The 6,076-nt window shown below is 41.8% G+C and overlaps 1 long non-coding RNA gene across 1 annotated transcript; it reads left to right on the top strand.

The window, feature by feature from the left end:
- The first annotated feature begins 671 nt into the window (after positions 1-671).
- Positions 672-3,352, top strand: LOC123491966. Its single transcript, XR_006661553.1, has 3 exons — positions 672-697; positions 1,353-1,408; positions 2,348-3,352. It is a non-coding gene; the product is annotated as an uncharacterized LOC123491966 (long non-coding RNA).
- The last annotated feature ends 2,724 nt before the right edge of the window (positions 3,353-6,076 follow it).

Here is a 6,076-nt window from a genome sequence, read left to right as displayed (position 1 = left end):
CAGACATCTGACTGCATCCTCTGCTTTTTAAGGACCTCAAATTCCACTGTGTTTATATGTTGTTTTCAGCTATTAAAACATATATATTAAATAATTTTTACACTCAGTAAGGAGAAGAATACTCACATACTGTTTAAATGGTCCCAACATTTTTAGTCCCATTTTTCCTCACTTAGTTTTTTTTAAGGAAGTGTATAGGTGTATATATACTTTATATCAAGTTTTAGTAAAAATATAATCATAGCCGTTTTTGTAAATGTACTCAAAATTTACAAATAATTATACAACATTAACAAATGCTTTACTCGTGCTCTATTCCTACATTTTGTTTCATGTCACCAAATCCTCTAGTCTAACATGCTGACAACACCGCACGCGTCATGTGTGCGAGCGTTGCAAAGTAAATTTACACATACATGTTATTCAATCATTGCACCCACACTGCTCAATGAGCGTCTGTGTGGCCAGGCCCTAAAATAGAAATGTGTTCTATTTGTGACGTTCAAGTCCTGCCTCTCCCATCTCCTCATTGGTTTTTAGGAGCGTATACCCACTTGGGTGATCGAAAGATGAATGGAGGTCCACACTCCAGTCCAGTTGGTGGTGGTAATGCACCTTAAAGTTGGTTGCCAACTGCCATATAAAGTCAAAAGAAGAAGAAGAAGCCTGAAGGAGGAGAGAACTAGAAACACACTTGGTTTTGTCACGGTTCAGACAGACGACAAGAGGACCACAATTGCGTCACACCAGAAAGTTTATTTAAACTTAAGGGGAAAGGGATGTAGGGAGTGAGTGAAGGCTCCAGGGGTTATCCCGTCCGATGTGCTGGGTCTGTGCCTCCCCCAGTGGCAGCGATCGTCCGATGACGCCGGTGGTTGGTGGTCCAGAAGTCCTGGGGGAGGAAACACAGACACAACGGGCGGGAATGAAACCAGGCAGCAGTACAGTTCAAGGGAAATCCAAAATACGTAGTAGCAAGGCAGAAGGCTGGTCAGAGTTACCGGGATTGAAGAGTAGTCAGGAGTCGTAATGGCAGAAGCAGGTCTGGATCTCCTGAGGCAGAAGAGTATCCAAAAACCAGGCAGGTCCGGGGTCACAAAACCAGGGTGAGCCAGAAGCGCGAGCAAACAGGTTCCGGGTGTGAGCTATGCAGACGATCTGACACAGGAGAGCTGAAAGACAGGGCTATAAATACTGGGAGAGGTTAGTGGGTAATGCAGCGCAGCTGGCAGAGTAATTAGAGCCGAGCAGAGCAGGGACAGGTGGAGCTAGTTAGGCTGAGTAGAGAGAGTGGTGAGCAGAGTGGAAGAAAATCAAGGTGGTAACCCGGTGGAGTGAGAGGCTCATGACAGGTTTACCCTTTTAACTGTGGATTAATTATCGGAGTAGAGGACCTTGTGCATTTCAGGTAAAATAACAATTCAATGTTTATATCCCAGGACAAATAAGCTAGCAACAGCAAGCTAGCTAAATTGCCATAAATGTTTAATGCTTTTCAACCTGTCCCCAAATTAATATAATTGGTTCAGAGTTAATTTTGATATTTCAACCTGCGTGTCCTGATCGCGTCTAGTGTGGGGGGACAAAATCAACTTGCGCGCGACGCGGACGTGGTCTGGGTAGCATGTAAGCCATACGTTTCATATTTAAAATCCATAGTTTGATTGAATGGCCTTAATTTTGTAAACGGTTTGTGCAGTGTACAACCTGATGTGCCAGAAACAGAGATTGTGTTTATAAGGTCAAACTGTTCAAAAGCAGTTTTACAAGTCCCCTGCATAGACATGTTTATCTCATGCTATAAATTCCCTGCTCTGTTTAAATACGTCACAGGAATACATTGTATGTGACAGACCTACCAAGGTTTTAGATAGCTTTGGGAGGGAACAGTGACACTTATATATGCATTGGAATTAAAAGGAAATAGAGGAGCATCTCCATTGGGAGACTACGCCTCTGATGTCCCTCCCAGGTACTTTGATCCCTCTTGTGTAGTGAAGCAAAAACCCAATCATTCTTAAACACATAAAAGTTAACAGAGCATGGTCTGGTATTTAGCTTTATGTTTATCTGTGTTATTAATGCGAGTGATGAGAGTATTGCTTGTCACTGCAGGTCAGATTGGCAGGTGTTGTGCTTTTCCAAAGCTCTGGTTTCATAACCCTTTCCGCTTAGCCACCCACAATGCGGTGGGGGGGAACAGGCTATATCTGCATTTTGTACAATTTGTTTTTCTGTCTTCGATGTTAATGAAGTCTAAATACCACTTACATGTGAATTAAATGTAATCAGCATGTTGAGGTTTGAAAGAGCCCTCTTTGATCTGCTGAATGGGTTGTGCTTTCAGGGCTTCGATAGCATCTCAAAGACTAGAGTGAGAGGCAGTGGGGGAGAGGAAGATAAAGTAATGTGAGCAGAGCACACTCCCTCGCTGTACATTCTGTGGGACCACAGGAGAACCTGATGAAGATGATAGAGAGGCCCTCTGATTAACCAGCCAGTGAGCACCATGCATGTCCCTGCCAGGTCAAACAAATGAAACTATTGTAATGCTATGGCAGACTTTGATCACAACTGTGTTCACAGAGATCTCTTAATCAGAAGTGCTCCGCAATGAAACTGTCACTGGCTCGCATCTGAGGAGGGTCATTGCACTGCAATGGGTTTCATAGGACGCACAAGCAGTAATAACATTGTAGTACCATGTTTTGGGGCGTGTAACCTCTTAGACTACAAATGCTATCGGTCTTAACTAAGAATTTACAACAAACACAAGCCAGAATTGTCAGCTCAATAACTTTCATTGTTTATTTTTTCACAATTTTCAAATTGTCAGAGAAATAAGTTGTTATAACATGACCTTCAGAAATGTATAAATTAATAATAAGTAGAACTTGTACATTGGTTTCAACTAAAACTCTTACTGCTGCAACATGTATGCCTACAATAGTTCCATTTGAATGATGGAAGTGAAACTGTCCTGTAAACTGTCTCCAGTAAACCATTACAATGAAGAGCTGGAAACCAATTGACCTCATCATTGAAGACAGCAGAAAGTTTTCACAGCCAGCAGTCCCATCTGTACAGATCCACAATGAATATGCATGGAACCAGATATGACATACCCTGGGCCATTAATAATATTGTCATCTGATTTGAGAGCTCACAGTTATTCTGTACCCCCTCCACACCCACCCCTTGTATTCTCCCAACTCCCATCTCTAGAACCACTGCGAATGCCAGTGCCTGAGTCTCAGTCTACAGAGAGAAGCCAGCCAGGTGCAGAACTATCCAAAATGAGAAGAAAACCCATTGGAATATAGGGCCTTTTGCCTTATTCTTCTCCCTTTTATTGGCATTAAACGGTTTCATATCATGTGAAAATGAAGCTGGTTTGTGTGTCATGATGCCTAGAGAGATGTCAGTAAGTTGGGGTGTCAGGGTGTGCAAACTGACCTTGAATAGTGAACAAGTTTCAGTGTGAGAAGGTGTGGGGTAAGACAACTGACGCAACGTAACATTTGCAATTGGGGGATTTTGGTTTCAGGCTCTCCAGTCATCAATCATCCAGGGACTATTCTGTTCTTTGACAGCTCACTACACGACCCTGGACCAGTCCATGCCGAAGCCCAGGGACTTCAGAAACACTAAAATTGAATAGAATTAGTGGTAGAGCTGAAGCAAAGCAGACACAAATTAATAATTCCCATCTGCAATAGAGTTTAGTCTGGTAAAATGACTGCTAAATGCCTCCCATAGCTCCCTCTACCCCCCTCGCCTTGTACCCTCCCACACACAAAAGGGCAAAATGAAACAGTCAAGAGGCTTCAAGGCCTATTAGAATACATGAAAGTATGTTCCTGTGTGTGCTGAGTGGGGTGATGGGTGGGGGGCTAGAATGCATGGACTCTATGAACTTTACAAGAGATTGCTTGGGGAAAGTGTAACCTGCCGAAATCAACCTTACCTTACCTCACCCAGTTAGCGTTATTAATATTGTAAAATATACCTAAGGACATTGTCAATATTCTCTAGACAGGGGCAATAACAATTGTAAACCATCCCACCGTAGCTCAGATTATGATTTTCCCATTGATTAATCAGCCTTTGAATAAGTCATAAATCAAGATTAAAATGACAGACTATTTTTCCTCCGGTTGGGTTTAAATACTACAATTGTTCATATCTCTCCAGAGCGAATGAGCTCATGTTAATCTGACCACAGTTGGTTTCATCCTGTTTTTAGGTCAGTAGGTCGCTTTAAATAGCACATTAATATTATGAGAGGATAAAACGAGTCAAGTCATGTCTGATCTGCTGTAACTGTTTAGATAGATGCCCTGTATGAAATCAGATGTATCCAACATTAAACAGGACGTGTCAAGAAGCTCTTCTATTTGCCGATTTGACCCCCCATTCCCCCACCAAAACGAAAAAGTGTTTTATTGTGCAGCGAATAAAAAATGGTGATCTGTCAGAACATCCCTCCACTGGCTCAAGCATAAGCATCACATAACCTCGCATACATTACCTATAATGCTATATATCTGTGCTGTGTTTGTTTTTTAAGACATTAAAGGTCTTACAAACTGCTCTCTGCCTAACAAAATAGTATTGGTATCAACATGGATTTAGCCTGTGGATGCTGATAGTATCTCCTTTCTATCAGTAAAGTCATAGCTTTGTTGGGGACTTGATAGCTTCTTTTGGATTGTCTGGGCCTCAGAGTAGACATTTTCTCTTTTATCTTTGTGCGCGATACGCTCTGCTTGCCGAATACTAAACATGTTGCCAGACAACTCACTATGTCTTAACTGTGAAACTGGCAACTATTGTTGTTGCAGCTATTGAACATGCCTTTAACGACTCCAAGGGCAACCTTTCAGCCTCCACAGGACTTATATGTATTGAATTGAATCATGTTACAATCCCTCCCTTAAAGATCTACCACTCTGGCCTAAATAGACACATCCTTTGAAAGTCACAAATAGTTTTGATTATAGTTAAACATACATTTGTCAACACAGCTGGAGCAACTTGTATCTGCCTGTATGATAATACATTTTAGAAAATCTGAAAAGTGAAACTATTGGTTTCTTCAGACAAGATTGCTCACACAGAAACACACACAAAAACACACACATGCATTCTCATACAGGGAAACCCTGGTTCAGTCCTGCTGGCTAACTGTAATGTCATCACAGAAAAAAACGTTTTCTGAGAAAGATTAATCAGATCATGGCTGTCACTGAGCCACTGCACACTCTGCTAGCAACACCATATGGCTGGGTCCATAACCCATGGGTAGAGACTTAATGATGGAGCGGATGTACGCTGCACATGCCCAGGGATGTTGGGGGAAGGACTAAAAAACACTAATCAAGTCTCCCAAATGAGATGTGTAGTCATGGTCACCTGTCTAATGTTTTGGACAGGTGTCTGGCTTACCCACCCCTTACCCCCGCCAACAGCTGACCTCGCGCAGCCTTTCTAGGTCAAAGACATCAGTAGTGCTAATACGTTGGTCCTGATCCAAGGCTACAGTTAGGGCTGTGATGGTCATTGAATGCTGGATGTTTATTTGTCAGCCAAATGACCATTGTCATCGTTATAACTATTCGAATAGCAAAACAAAACAAAAAACCTTTTCTCCTGTCCTCCGCTCCTGACTGCATGTGCTGCTCCTGACTGTATGTGTTCGTACTAGGACTCAGAAACTAACTCAACTGCACATCTTGTCTTTTTGAATACCCAACTGTCTTCAGTCAGCTGTTTGTTCCACAACACAACATTCTAAAACTGGCTAGTTTTGGCTCCTCTCTTCTCTCCTTATATTGGCTTTTAGATGTGAACCAGGCTTACTTTTACTTTACTGCTATTGGGTTAAGTTTGTCGACGTGAAAATTAAGTTGATATATATTTATTTTTTTACAGTTTGTTATGACGGTTATTTTATTTTCATCATAATCACAGTCTTCATCCATAATCATCGGTTACACAACAGTACAATTACCGTGCCAGCCTAATCTACTGTAGTACTATTGTTGATTTCTGCACACTTCTATACTTGAAAATG

This window comes from Coregonus clupeaformis, chromosome 11 (assembly GCF_020615455.1).
Source record: "Coregonus clupeaformis isolate EN_2021a chromosome 11, ASM2061545v1, whole genome shotgun sequence".
NCBI lineage: Eukaryota > Metazoa > Chordata > Actinopteri > Salmoniformes > Salmonidae > Coregonus > Coregonus clupeaformis.
Note: the sequence above shows the minus strand (reverse complement) of the source record. Positions and strands in the feature narration are given on the sequence as shown.